This window comes from Vanessa tameamea, chromosome 19, assembly GCF_037043105.1.
Source record: "Vanessa tameamea isolate UH-Manoa-2023 chromosome 19, ilVanTame1 primary haplotype, whole genome shotgun sequence".
In the NCBI taxonomy this organism is placed as follows: domain Eukaryota; kingdom Metazoa; phylum Arthropoda; class Insecta; order Lepidoptera; family Nymphalidae; genus Vanessa; species Vanessa tameamea.
In genome coordinates, this window is record NC_087327.1 from 1,414,162 (window position 1) to 1,430,182 (window position 16,021).

Here is a 16,021-nt window from a genome sequence, read left to right on the forward strand (position 1 = left end):
TTGTGGCCTAAATAAATCCCGTCAATTTTACACCGCTGTTTATAAAACGTTATAATTGATAGTAGAAGAAGTATATTTGATTTTTAGGATTTTTTTTAATCAATATTTTCAAAGTCTAAGGGAGAAGGGCGCTAATATTAAGCTAACCTTGAAAACCCTGGTTTGAAAATATCCTAAATCCAACGTTGATAACGAAATGTTATGCATCTACTTTATTTGCATTTATAGTAAAATCCCAGTTAACCTTTAACATTTCTTTAAATTAAAAAATGGTAGAAAAAACAAAATAAACCTGTTCACTCTACTCTTAAAGGCTCCAGAGTTCAACTCATCAGGAAAAATAGAACCAGGCAGGTCGTTCCAAATTTTGGCGACTCTCACCAAAAACGAGCTTTCAAACCGTTTAGTTCGAATTTTGGGTATGATGTAACAAAATTGTACTCTTTTAGACGTTCTAATGTCGGATTCATTTCTAGTTTCTGAGACAGGCTTGCATTTATACACTTAGCTAGATAAAATCAAATCAAATCAAATACATTTATTGTAAATGCATGAAATTACATACATTAAGAGCCCCTGCACCCCTAAACTAGGAGTACGGGGTCTCCTTTTAGATAGAAAACATAATGTTGTTAGAACTCTTTTACAAAACAATCTATACTAATATTCTAAATTCAAAATTAACTCTGTCTAGCTGTTTCTCTGTCGCTTTGCAAACCACTGAACCGAGTTTGATGAATTTGAACTCCAAGAAAGGACATACTTTTTTTATACCTACATCGACCAACACCAAAAACGCAGTTACAACTAGTATTTAATAAGTTATTTGTATTTTTCCACCAATCTCCTTTTCTATATTCTTCTTCTAGTTCAGTGTTTAGAAATTCGAATTGATGAGAGTAAAATTGAAAAATACATACGCAAGAACATCTATTGTTCAAACAAAATTAAACTTACAACAGTATTATTTGGACATTAAGTTGCTCGATTCGTTCCTGGAACAGTGAATATAAGTCAGAAGGTTTTCTTTGAGTAGAGATGCTAGTAAAAATAACCTCCCGTTCCTCGGAAAGCAAGTAAAGTTTTGTAAGTAGCTAGTAGAAGTAAAGAGATTGTACCTATCTCTATTCCTCGAGATTTAGTCATTATAATATGTTAGATAATAAGTTTTTAGCAAAAGTATATTTTTTTATTGCTTTCATCGGCATTATGTTAGCAAAAGTTCAACCTAATCAATCCCAGCCAGTATAATCTGGCGTTCGCTGATAACAGGAGCGTAAGTGTTGATTTTTTCGTTTAGAGAATCTGATTTGCAATTCAACGGAATAACGTTAGTTCCACAAGATCATAAAAATATACGCTTCATCATACGAAGGTAAATGAGGACCTCGTTATCAGATTCGTAATTAGATGTATTAGACATCGTATTAAACTCAAATAAAAAATAACTCTTTTAAAATCGTTTATTCTCTTTTTATAATTCCTTTATTTTCCAATGACGGCTGTCAAACCGTGACCGACGCTCAGCCAGTCGCCGCCGCTCCATCTACTTCACTCAAACGTACTAAATACGATATTGTCATGCTTGTAAGTGTCCATAAAGCAATAGATGGCAACTGCGACATATATGTATATTTAAAATGATTATTACATTGTTGTTATGAAAGCTACCACAAAATTCCTTTCGAAAATTTAATAATCGCAACAACGACTTTGCTCAGAAAATTTAATTATATTATCAAGTTATTTCAAGGGATAATACAGTGTTATACCGACTCCCTCCGGCAGCTGGAAATATCAATTTATGTAATACGTACGTGTAATGCCCACGGAGATGTTTAAATGTACACACATGTATTTCCTAGCAACAAAGTAAAATATGTATTATATAAAAAAAGTTGTTATTTTTATTACTTGTTTAATGGATGTTTTTTTTTTATACAATTGCTAGGGCACAGGTAAGTATGCCACATTATGGCAAGTGATCACCACTGCCCATAACGATCGGTACTGTAAGAACATGCCTGTAGTATTTATACTGCCTCACTCAGGCATAAGAAATAGCATCTTAAGTCTTTACTCATTGTTCTTTACAAAATGATTACTATTTCTAACTGTAAAAATTCTCGACTAATTAACGTAACTCGTTCAAAAGTTGTTTCGTATTATTTTGGTAATATTGTTATGAATCTGTTTAATGTGTCATTATTTTAATTACTAGACAAAGACATTCCTAAATACAACTCGTACAGTTGTATGGGGATTTCTTTTGGTCTTTTTTTATTGTAATGTTTAATTGTCATTACATCTTCAGGTACACGATTTTAAATGATTGCCTATATAGGTTCGAAGTATGCAGCTCCGATTATGATAAAATAGATAAAGATTGTTTAAACGAAATTCAAACATCTCTACACTAAACACGAATTCCTTAAAGATAAAATCCTCAAAGGGTTTCGTTGACGTGCGTCTATCTATCCGTTAAGGTCCTCAGAGACAGATTTAACTATAAACCAGTAATGTTTCAAAATGCGTTAAAGTGCTGTACAAAGTCGTTTCATAGCTCGACGAAACAAAAATATATAAATTGTACCTTATATTTTCATAACTATAGCTGTTTTTTTTCACAATGAAATATAATATATATTATATTCCGAGGCAAACTGAATATAACAAATAAATAAAAAACCACAAACCAGTAATTTGGTATCAATACAAACTACGACATAACGTTGCCGGTGACACTAACGAGCCAACATGGCTTAGTAAACAGAATATAACAAAAGTTCAAATCCATGAAAGTAACGCTGGATTTTGACATTTGACCTCGTGCTCGATGGTGAAGGAAAACAATCTATATAGGTCCGAAAAAAATCTGCCACCAATCCACTCTAAAGCATCACGGTCGAACCTTTAATTCTTTTCTTACTCCTGTCTGTGTATATACTTATATTATATTCATGATCGATTGAACGATATAAAATGTATGTATGTATGGACTATATAAAAACTTGGAAAAGTATAAAGCACCACATTGTCCATTTGCGTACTTAGTAACTAGAGAAAGGATAACTGCTGAGTTTCTTGCCGATTCTTCTCGGTACAATTTACTCTCCGAAATAATGGTTGCTTTAAATGTAATTTAATCGTGTATAATTAAGATTCAAAATTGCTCGCAAGAGCCTACACGAATAACGTAAATGTCGGCGGAAAATCACGTATTTAAGAAAACCACGTGCCCGAAAATAATTATTTTAATTATTTTTTTAATTGAAAACTGTTTGATTATTAAATTAATAATATTTAGTGAATTTTAAGATGTTAAATTAGTCTGAAATATTTTACCGTCCATAAACAGTTGTTATATTGAGTGAATAAGGTCCCCACCCATTTTTGTTATAAAAGGCAGAACGCCCGCCGGTATCGAGAGGCTTGTTCGAGCCGTCGGAGCGATCGGACCTCCTCTGTTTCGAATAAATCAGAGAACGATATTTCCTGAGTTTAATTTCATACCTTCGAGGATGGATGAAAATCCAAACCCTGACATTCGTGACGTCAGCAATGCTGACGTCATGTTTTTTTAAAAACAAGCCGGGACAAGCTACTCCGTCATATATTTTGATTTGATTTGATATTTAATTCAAGTCTACTCCACTGACGACACGTATGCGCCAAATTTCGTTTTGATCGGTCACATATATAATAACATTCGTTTTTTTGACAATTGACTTTAAACTAAGACATTGACCAAACTTTGATTAGGTAAAAAAAAATGTAAAAAATATTGAACATGGTGTTCAAAGAAATAATTTCTTGTTATACTTAAGACTGGTCGCTCCGCGTATTACAATAGCCTGTCGGCCCAATAGCCCGTAATGTGATGATAATACCCTTGACTCAAGAATTGGGCTATCAAATCAAAAAAGTTCCATATATTAGTACGTTTAAACAAAACAATGAACCTTTCAGTTTTATTATTATTAGTATATTAGTAATCTTCGTATTTCTTTCATGCAATCTTATATAAACCTTCAAAGTAAAACCTGTTAGAATAAGAAATAAGTTTTGAATCAGAGTCAGTAATAGGTTCACTAATGAGGTATTCGTTCTCGTCAAAGTTGAGTGATTTATGAAACATCTTTTTGATAACTTCATAACGGGACGTGATTGCAAATTTCAAAGACTTGCTTTTATAATAACATTTTTTCAAGATAAAAATTCAACAGTAATTTTATTCCTGTGAATATGATTTTTTAACATAAAAAGATAAACGTCATAAAGGACTGACAAATAAGCCATCTGATGGTAAGCGTTCATCACTGCCCAAAGACTTTGGTACACTAAAAAAAAATTAAAGATAAAATATAAGGGATATTACCAATGTACCACTAGCCTGGAGCCTTGGAACTAAGATGTAATTTGTTACACGAATTGTTTAAACTGGCTTACCCTTCCCAGACGGTATCTACCTAGACGCACAAAGACGCGTCATGCACAAAACACCACCATCAAATAAAACAGAGAACCGGTAGTACATTTTTTCTTGATAAATAAATCTTTTTGATTGTGACTTTGAATAATAGTTTAATATTTTCAGAAAATAGACGTGTACATGGTAAAAATGTCTTTAGAAATTTAATAAATCACAATATTTTATATTTATAATTATATACAATATTTATAATTAGCATTGAAAAATTTACGAAAAATACAGGTTACTAAATGGTAATGTTAAATAACTTTACCTGTAATTTTAACTAAAATACGTATTGTCAATTAATATTTGAAAATAATAATTCAGATAATACAATAACTTGGTCACATTGAGCTGTTTGAATAACTAACACCGGAATTGGATCCACTATCTACTTTTCTGTATAAGATTACGTTTAAAAATCTTCTGTATTCGGTCAAACTTAATATCAAATTTAGAATCGTTTCCTTTAACTCTGTATGCACATAGATCGATTATATTCAAAAACTTTCAGACAACGTCTTCACGGTAAAAATAAACAACAGTTTGTGACCTAAATCTCATAAGAGTTCCTTGCACTCTTTGGTTGCACGTTGGATCCAATGTTTGACGTAAAGTGCTACTTTATGTCTAAACTATGACGTCTACAACTTCGACATGCCAGAATTTTCGATCAAATATTTTTCCAAGATGGAAAGAAAAGACTAAACATATTATTTTTTAATGCGGTTCCGCACGCGTTTTCCCGGTTTTTGTGGATGGGTCGTCAGGTGTAAAGCATCAAAAAGTATTTTCTTGGGGTTCGTATCTTCTTTCATACAAAATTTCAAGAATTTCAGTTCAGTTCTTTGACCGTGAAAGGACAGACAGACAGACACACAGATAATTTCACATTTATAATATTAATACAGATATAATAAAACCAAAGATATTTTATCATAATAATAAAATAATTGGTACGTGTAAAAAAATAAAATATATTTTATTAGTTTAATATAAATAAAGATACAGGACTTACAGTATAATATACCTTATATCATTTTGTGCAATATTTTAAATATAAATAGTTCGATAGAAATGGTACATGATAAAAAGTGTACGGAGGTCCATGTCAGTTCTTAGTGCCAGATTGACTTATCTACATTGCAAACCAGTTGGAATTTTAACTTATCGTATAAAATGGCGATTAAATATTTACCAAGGGAATAAACTTTGGTTGTTTTACTACTAAGATCTCATAGCATAGCTTCTGTGTACAACGTGCATTATAATTTTGTAATGGTAAAAAATAAAGGTACACAATAAAAACGAGCCTTACAGTAGTCGTATACGATGTAACATCTGACATATCACCTTGGTATTGAGCAATATTAAGACATCATGTCGTAAAATTAGTTGGTACCATCTGATGGCCAAATCTATCAAGAAGCACCGCGCTCGCCTATTGGTCAAATCAAATAGCACGCGGCTCTCCGGCTTCCTTTTACACATTTCCGTCCCTTTTCACGAAATCACTCCCAGGATTGCAGGAAACCGAGAGGAAAGATGTTATATATATATCAAAATATAACATACCTTTATAATGAGATTGAGCGTGCCAAATAGTTGTCCAATATTGGAACCAAAGTAAGAAATTGGCCTCACAAAAACTTTGTAGTGACATCCTAAGGAGGCTTAGCCCGACCCTTTGATGTGAGATGAGATAGGTCATGTTTTGTTTTACGACGTTACAAATACAAACATGACATTGTTTCCATATAGCGTAGCCTCTATTGTGATTGTAATAAGGGCTAAATTTAATTCAAATTCAGAACTTCTTAGGTAAACCATTATAAAGGCTGGTAAGAACTTTATCATATTAAAGTCTCATACTTTAATGCCTATGCAATTAAATAATTTTGTGATAATATACTAAAAATTATTTAACTGTTGTTTAGCTATACTAGTTTAACTATTGTTAAATACATAGCTTTTTTTTTCCATACGCATATTAATTAATATTTTTTATCGATATATTTTATCAAATTCGCAAATTATGTTAAAAAAAACGGCAAGCATCGTTGAATTATTCAAGTGGTTTTGTATTTTTAATTCATTTCGTGCTCAGTATTACAAGGAAATTGTTAAACAACCTGCATAATTTTGAAAAAACACGTACCCAGTCGACAAAGAAGTAGCTTCGAAAGGTTAAGAAAACGCTACAGAAAACCCTCCCCTTTAACAGAAGGCGCTGCTAGAAGCATGCATCACGACATTTGAACTCAACTTGACAAAATGTGTCGTCATAAATGTGTATAAACACATACTCATAGTTTCTGCGCTAAGCAGCTGTCGGAGAGGGACAAAAAACAAAAAAACATGGGTATAAAGCGAGAGAACACTATTAATTTCGCTACGTATCCAATGAGCACACACACAAAGAATAGTGATGACGTCCGTAGGATGTTGCTCAATGAAGTTTCCTTTGACATGAGGTTAAGTAGGTCGTGTAAAGACCTTTTAAGAATAAACCATAATATGACGTTCATTTTTTGTAACAACGATTTTGTATAAAATATTTTTTTCAGTTCTTCTCTTTAAGTAGAATAGTCAATCTGAAAAGGTGGTAACTCCAAGTTTATTATTTTTGTAAAATTATGATATCAAATTATTTGTAAAAAACCTACTAAAATAAACTATATTATAAATTTGCTTTAAATATTTGAAACTCACCAACAAGAATATATATTTGAATGTTTTAAACGTTGTTCATTTTAGCTCACATTTGAAATAGTGGAAATAAGGAATAGTCAAATAATATGATAACTTTATGACCTTCATGGTGATACAAAAATTAATAACCCGCCATCCAATAATTTCTTACAATAATAATAGAACAATTCTTATATAACGAGGGAAATTTTTACATTTCACAACATACTGAGAGATTTAGAATGCTACACTGGAGTCATTAATTACGTTGAAACAAAAAATCTAGCTACGTAGCACTTATGTAGCAACGTAGCACTCGTAGCGTACTACGTAGCCGTAGAGACTCGCTCAGAGGACTTGAAAAATAAGGTTTATTTCCAAACTCGTGGAAAAAGATGACTATTATTAAGCCAGGAAATGTCAACCTAAAGGTCAACTTTGCTTGTTTATAAGTTGAGATAATAATCAACTCTTTAAAGTAAAAGAAGTAATTAATTGAATGACGACTGTAAATCAATATAATATAAGAGAGACTCAAAGGCATTATTTTGACGACCTCCGTGGTCGAGTAGTGTGTACACCGGTTTTCATGGGTACGCCACTCCGAGGTCCCGGGTTCGATTCCCGGCCGAGTCGATGTAGAAAAACTTCATTAGTTTTCTATGTTGTCTTGGGTCTGGGTATTTGTGGTACCGTCGTTACTTCTGATGTCCATAACACAAGTGCTTTAGCTACTTACATTGGGATCAGAGTAATGTATGTGATGTTGTCCTATATTTATTTATATTTATTTATATTTATTTATTTGACTTCAAAATTTTGAAACTAAGAATTAACGTAAAACTGCCGAATAATAGTAGATATAATCAAATAGTCCGAGATGTGTAGATCAAATTTAGAAATACGTAAATATAGAAAAATATAATTATATAACTATATTAACATTTTATATAAATCTCCAGAATTTGATCCTTATTAGAGAATTTTTTATCTGTTTCTTGCGAAATTCAAGATGTTAGTTTTTGTTTTAATAAAAAAAAACTCCCGAGACATCTTTGAGAAACTTGTAAACGCCGACCTGTATATTTAGTATAATGAGCTATCCATTTTTTATACAGCTTAAATTATAATATAAGTTAAGTTGATCCTCTTAGAATCGATAGCAGTTAATACGTATCTGGAGTATGAGAAATGCGCCTTGAATAAGAATGAGGACGTGACAAAAGTAAATAATATTTATTGATTTGTTACTAGTAACAGCTGTAACATGGCTTAAGTTAAACAGAAATATGTTAAATGGAAATAATAGCGTTATTACAAACATTGTCACTCCTTTGTACGTTATTATTTAAAAATCCATGCTAATATTATAAAATCGTCGCATACTGGTGGATTTTACATTTAAGACCATTCTGTAAAATTCGAAAGTGCTGGAAAAGCCCACTTGAATTAAGTAAATTTCGATTTGATTTAATTTCGAAAGTAATCTCTATCTGTTCGTCTGTTACGCTTTCATTACTTATAGACTAAATTGATTTTGATGACATTTAGTACGGAGTAAAGTTGAACCCCAAGAAAATCAATAAGCTATTTTTGGAACACAATGCTTTATTCTTTTATTATGAACATACGAATTCTTCATGAAATCCAATAACCATTTCAACTCGGTGTAGAGTTTCCGTGTTTTAGAAATAAATCAGTTAGAGAAGAGTTAATGGAAGAGTTTTTTATAATTTAAATACAAGTATTATTGTATAATTTCAAAGATGGTCCTATCAACAGTTTTATTAATTAAGACTGTCGGAGCAACAGACGTTACAAGAATCTAACAATTTACTTTTTCTTTGTAGTTCGTTACTTCTTGGCAGGGACAAAGGAGACTCTTGAGGCTACTCGCGGCAATTGCTCGAACTTTTTAATACTGGGCGAGAGACATGCACGTCTTTGAATTTGGGCTTTGAAATACTTTTTCGTGACGACTGGTCTTATCTTTTTACAAAGGTTCAACACTAGAGATTTATACACAAATTGCTAGTTACAATTAAATGTAGGAGAAATTACATTTATGCAGATTATGAAAAATACATTTATCTTTTTCATTTTTATATACAGAAAAAAAAAAGTTTGATAAATATATCGTAATAATTAGTTGTAGTAAAAACATGAAATTCAGGCTTTTCACGTCAATTATCTAAATTTAAGACTTTACTTATGGTAATATTTTATACCAAAACTTTATCCAAAACGTGTTGTATCTTCTGGTTTGAGTTTTATGTAAATTGATAAAGTGGTTTTTTCAGTTAAGCAATCCAAAAAGTTATTTCTCATTTACCAAAAATTGTCAAAGATAGAACTCTATCCGCATTTAAAAATACAAAACTGATTTTAAATATTGTTCGAGCTACTGATACATGAACGATATGATAACCTTTTCGATATGATCGCGACCTTACCGCACATTCAACATCAAACATTTCTAGAACACAGCAAACATATTCTGACCTGTATTCGAATAATGATTTCAATCATAAATAACATCGAATGTTTTTGAATGGAAAGATAACGATAGTTATGTATAATTTTCTTGATGATAGGTCATTGTGCAAGATCGCCTGATAGGTTGGTACCTATGGTGGTACCATATATCACCGCCAAGCAGCAATACTTAGTGCTGCTGTGTTTCGGTATGAAGGGTAAGTGAGCCAGTGTCATACACGAGGGACATAACATCTTAGGTTGGTGGCGCATTAGTGATGTAAGGAATGGTTAAATCTGCTTACGGCACTGATGTATATGAGCAGTGGTACGGGTAGCACATTTGCCCGACCTATCGATGTTATAAATACCAGAAAATATCAGTATTTGTATTGCTATATCTCGCTTCGAAATAATTGTAAGTAAAAATTACTTCTTGGACTCACATTTAAGTGTTAACACAACTTGCAGAAAAACTTTATCGGCTCCAAATCGATTTACAGTCAGTGGGGTATAGAGAGTGGCCTTGGATTTGGATACACACTTGTGGACCTGAGAATTATCATCACTTTTCAAAGTGAATGTATTTAAACGAAAAAACTAAAAGGCCTGCATTAATATTTTTAGTACTTAGAATTCCAACACAGTCATTATATTATAAGTATCTTTATTTTATAACTGCTTACCGCTAGTTGTATAGTTCGTTGGCGAATAACAAGTTTTGGTAGAAGTTGAGAACGGCTGGCTTGTTTCCAACCTTTAATTCATTTCACGCAGGAGTTTTAATTGACTCGGTTGCTTATTTTATTTATCCTCAACCATTGTCGGAGTGTAGTCGAAATATACGAATATTCATTTTTCTTACTTAGCTTATTAGGCTAGGTTGAGGCTGTGGTTGAGGTTATTGGAAAAGTTATGAAATATTTCCGTCATTAAATCCTTAGTAGCTGCCCGTAATTAAGAAGTTGACAGTATTCCAAGCCTCAGAAAGCACGTAAACTTCGAGTATATACCTCTCACTCTCTCCATTAATGCGATTTCACGTCTTATTAGTATATAAGAAAGATTCGTTATAGCTAAAATTATGCACTAAAACATATCCTGTTCAATTGGCTAATCTGTTCACAGAATTCGGCCGTGGCTGAAACCGAAAATATCCAATACGTATATCGCAAATGTCACGTAGAAGTAAATCCTTATTCTTCATAGATTGGACAAATTCCATCACATCGAAAAATCGTTATATAATATACATTAATATTATAAATGCATAAGTAACTCTGTCTGTTATGCTTTAACGGCTTAACTACAGAATCGAATTCAAGTAAATTTGGTATGAAGTAAGTTTGAACCCTAAGGAAAGACATTGGTTATTTTTTTAATAACCTAACCTAACAGGTGGACGAAAAGGCTTAGCAATACATTCGTATTAAAAAGAGTCATTAATCAATCATAATCCAAAAACGACGACAATCCGATTAAATTACGTACTTACTGTGTATTGCAATTACATTGGTTTCGAAACTCCTTCTTCAAATTTAAGTAAAACCGAAATAAATGATAAAATGAGAAGACAAAAGAAACGACACGTGATACTAATACCAGATCAGCTGAGCACAACTCTACGTGAAATCCATATTAATTACATAGAATTTGTGCAGCTTCATTAATCGGTATCGGTGTCTAGTGGGTATTTAATCAATTTCCTTTGGGCCCTTTGAAGGAATCGCACGAGGGCTAAGCCGATAATCAATGAATTGCGAGTCTGCGACTTTAAGAAGGCTTTCTGTCAATGTTTATTGAAACGGTCACAACGGATCGTTTTATGCGATCGAAATGAAATTCACAATCATACTCAGCAAACAGAAAAGTGTAACCTACTTTGAAAGTCGTTTGTTTATCTTTTATGATATAAGTTGACGGACGGGCAAAGGGGCCACGCGATGGTAAGCGATCGCCACTGTCTATAGACATTAGTGCTATAGGAAATATTCACCATGCCTTACATCACCCATGCTCTTCCAACCTTGGTATCTAACATGTTATGTATCTTGTCGAAAATTGCTTCTATTGTTATAAGTCGCTCTTCTTTTTCATGGCATAGGTTGGTGTACTTGCAATTGGGCCACCTGATGGTAAGTGGTCACCACAGTCCATGGACATTGGAACCGTAAAATAATTTAATCATCCATGATGAATGATGCAAACTAAGATGTGATGATCTTGTGTCTTTAGTTACACTGGCCCACTCACCCTTTAAACCTGAACACGATAATACTAAGTATTGCTGCCTGGCGGTATGATATATGACTAGTGAGTGGGACCTACCCAGTAAGGCTTTCACAAAAACCTACCTTACTTTGGTGGTAAAGGCGATTTTAAAATTATTTGATATAAAAATAAATTAGATATGAAAGTAAATCATATCTTACCTAAACAAATCTTGAAGAATTTTATTTATCAAAATCTAATTACTATTAAATAAAGAAAGTTTCACTTTAAGATTTCCGCTGGTTGCTGACATAATTATTAGTAAGCTAAAAGGTCTTCACAAAATAAAAATTAGCGGTTTGTGTTATCAACACGCGTTTGTGGTAATAGTTTCTATAATTACCTCATATAACCAGCGAATTTACGTTACGATATTGTGTAATTATTGTACATTCTTAAAAATTGCAAACAACTTTAATGGAAACCCACCATAATACTCACTCTGACCGTATTAAAATCTTAAGAATAACTTTCGTATTAAGTAACATTTGAAAATTAAAGATATCAAAAACTTGAGGTTGTCCCAAGAATCCTGATGCTGAATTATCTTATAGCATTAAGTTTACAACGAGCTGGCTCTGTCCAATTAAGTCGGTGTTGATTTAACTTCGTCTTAATTGCCGCAAATTCTCCACAATAACGTAATCAGGCTGGTAACCGTCAGACGTGATTTATTTCGGACACCGAGCCGTATTTACCGTCTGAGACCGGAGACAAGACCAAACATCTTTAGTAGTAAATTATACAGATGTTGTAAAAAGTCTTATAATATATAGTGTTTAGGAGATAATCAGTTAAATAATACTGTCTTCTTCCTTCGAATGTCAAATCAATAATGAGTGAAAGAGGGAAACTACTGTTTAACTAAACAAATTTTACTAACCCGCTAAACAAAAAATTGGGTCAGATATTTTTATCTATAATTTAAGATATATTTGTGTTTATAGATTCACGTAGTGGTAGGGCTTTGTACCAGCTCATCTGGGTAAATACCACCCACTAGGTATTTCAGTGACAAACAGCAAAATTTACGTATTATTGATGTTTTTTTTATATTAGAGGTGGCAAACGAGCAGGAGGCTCCCCTGATAGAAAGTGACTACCACCGCCCATGGACATCTGCAACACCAGGGGGCTTGCAGGTGCGTTGCCGGCCTTTCGGGAAGGAGTACGCTCTCTTCTTGAAGGTTCCCAAGTCGTATAGGGTCGGAAAAACCGCCGTCGAAAGCTGGTTCCATAGAGAGGTTGTGCGAGGCAGAAAATGTCTTAAAAATCGCGCTGTTGTGGATTTTCGGACATCTAGGTGGTGCGGGTGATATTTGGAATTTTGACGAGATGTCCGAAGGTGAAATTCAGCAGCCGGGATTATTCCGAACAATTCCTCGGAACATTCCCCATGATAAATTCTGTAGAAGATGCAGAGCGACCCAACATCTCTACGCAAAGCTAAAGGATCAAGCAGATCGGAAAGGGCTTGATCGTCGATAATTCGAGCCGCTCTACGTTGGATATGGTCAAATGGAAGGAGCTGGTACTGGGGAGCACCCGCCCAGAGGTGAGAGCAGTATTCCATATGAGGCCGAATTTTATAGTCTTAGACGATGGGCCGACGTGAAATACGGTCTTGCCTTGCTGAGCACACCGAGCTTTTTTGATGCCAATTTGGCTTTGCCTTCCAATTGACCGCGGAACTGAACGAGGCTCGAAATATCGATGCCAAGTATTCCGATACTAGCTGTGCCACACGCGATCGAAGGCCTTCGCTATGTCCAGACTGGCTGCTAATGCCACCCCCTTGCTCTCAACTGCAACCGCCCATCTATGAGTAAGGTAAACTAGAAGATGATCGGCTGAGCGACCCCGACGGAAACCGTACTGGCGGTCGCTAATCAGCTGGTACTCTTCTAGGTACCGCAGGAGCTGGCAGTTTATAATGGACTCCATTACCTTGGAGAACAAGGAGGTGATGGCTATAGGCCTATAATTTGACGGGTCTGAGCGGTTGCCCTTTTTAGGGATCGGATGCACCAAAGCAGTCTTCCAGGAGTTCGGGACGACGCCGAATGCATAGGATTGCCGGAAAAGACGCATTAAGACCGGCGTCAACTCGGGAGCACAAGTCCGTAGCACGATTGGAGGGATGCCATCGGATCCACTCGACTTATGAATATCCAAGGAAAGAAGTGCTTTACGAACTGCACTTTGCCGGAATTTAACCTCCGGCATCGTGGTATCACACCGCGGGATTGTTGGTGGTGACTTTGCTCGGTCATCCAGAGTCGAGGTCGCCGCGAAGAGAGAGCCTAAAAGATCAGCTTTCTCCTTCGCTGTATGGGCCAATGATTCACCGTCTCTGTGCAAAGATAGAAAAGAGGGCTGACAGAAATTCCCTAAGACAGCCTTAGCGAGAGACCAGAACGCACGTGTTCCTGAAGGGAGGCTCACCAGTCTCTCGCTAATTCTGCTAATGTACTCCGTCTTCGGCTTAGCAATCACGTTTTTGAAGAATCTAGAGGCAGAGTTATATTCCTTTCTGAATGCGCTGGTATTTACATCACGAGACGCCGATGCGTAAGCCCAGTTTTGGTAGCATTCCCATTTTCGGCGTGAAGCCGTTTTGCAGAAACGACCAAACCAGGGCTGGGACTTGCCACCGATGGGGACTGCAGAATACGGAATGAACAGTTCCATACCCTGAAGTACCACATCGGCGACAGAGTCAGCAACAACGCTGATCTGGTTTGAAGGGTTTGTGAGTCAGTATAACTACAGACACAAGAGTTTTAACATCTTAGTTCCCAAGGTTGATAGGATATTGGCACTGAGGATCGATTAATATTTCTAACAGTACCCAACAGTGCTTATCTCTATAGGTAGTGATGACCAATTGCCATGAACTGGCCAGGTCTCCGACCTACATAAAATAAAAACAACATATATATATATATAATAGAAGCTAGGATTGAGTCACATCATCACTTTTATCTCTAAAAGGACAATGCGCTCTTGGCATTGCATTAGTAAAACGAATAAAACATTTATAGTAACTCTGTGTGTTATTATCTTCATATAACAAGATATGTACTATTACTCATACTGTTTTATCTCATTTTCACGTTCACTAATGGGATATTAACACTATATATTAAACACAAACAACCAACCACGATATACCGCTGGACAGCCTCGTATTCTGAAATGTTAAAGGTTTGTTTGAGCTGGTTCCCTGCGAGTTCGTTATATATATAAATGTGGCAGAAAATAATACCACACATACAGTAATGTTTCCTTCATCCCAGACTGGTAATGTACATGAAATCCATAGTATTGCTGGCACGGACGTCTTCAGCTCATCATCAGCCATCTTGGATTTTATCCAATTTTCCTAGAAATCCGTTCTCATAAACTTTCTTCAAGCTAACAAAGTATTCTCTGTTTAACTACAATGCCTGTTTAAAATATACTAATGTATACTTATACTTCTCCAACTAACGGTAAAATTTGTTCTAATAATAAGTATGATAGTCACTTAAGGAGTCAGTACCAAATTCATAACTTTCGCATTACCAGAGCGCTTATATGCTCAACTATATAGTATACAAGTAATGGGAATGTTCGTGCTTCTTCTTTTCTTCTTCTTGAAGAAGCACCAGGTCATCGGCAAATCTTAGGTAGTTTAGGCGAGCTCCATCAATGTTCAGACCTAAGTGGTCCCAATTTGGCTGTCTAAAGATGTGCTCTGTATATCCATAATATGTGATTAAAATCTTATATTTAAAATTTGAAGAAAATCTTCCAACGTTGTTTCCGCCCTTTCCTTTGGAACAGCTTAAATTTTGAACATTATCCTCAAAAGGGAAGCCTTATTGCAGCAGCTGTTAATCCACTTTTATAAATCTTAATGATGAATTGTATAAAATATTATTCATATGAAAGAAAGTTCACAAAATCTCGACCGTATTTAAACAAAGCGAATCCAAAATAAATATTACACAAGAAGAAACTCGGACGGAATTTCAGGAATTCCTTACGATTCTGCACTAAATGGCTTTGCATGGCATTTTAATTCGTCGGGTCGAGACCAAAATAAACTTTCAGCCTGGAGTTATT

The 16,021-nt window shown here is 34.6% G+C and overlaps 2 protein-coding genes across 5 annotated transcripts in view; one reads left to right on the forward strand and one right to left on the reverse strand.

Moving 5' to 3' along the window:
• Positions 1-16,021, reverse strand: part of LOC113397062 (neurexin 1) — a 180,004-nt gene that overhangs the window by 144,654 nt on the left and 19,329 nt on the right. The window lies entirely within an intron of this gene.
• LOC113397044 (probable methyltransferase-like protein 15 homolog) overlaps positions 1-16,021 on the forward strand; it is a 141,950-nt gene that overhangs the window by 98,409 nt on the left and 27,520 nt on the right. The gene's annotated exons all lie outside the window — the stretch shown is intronic.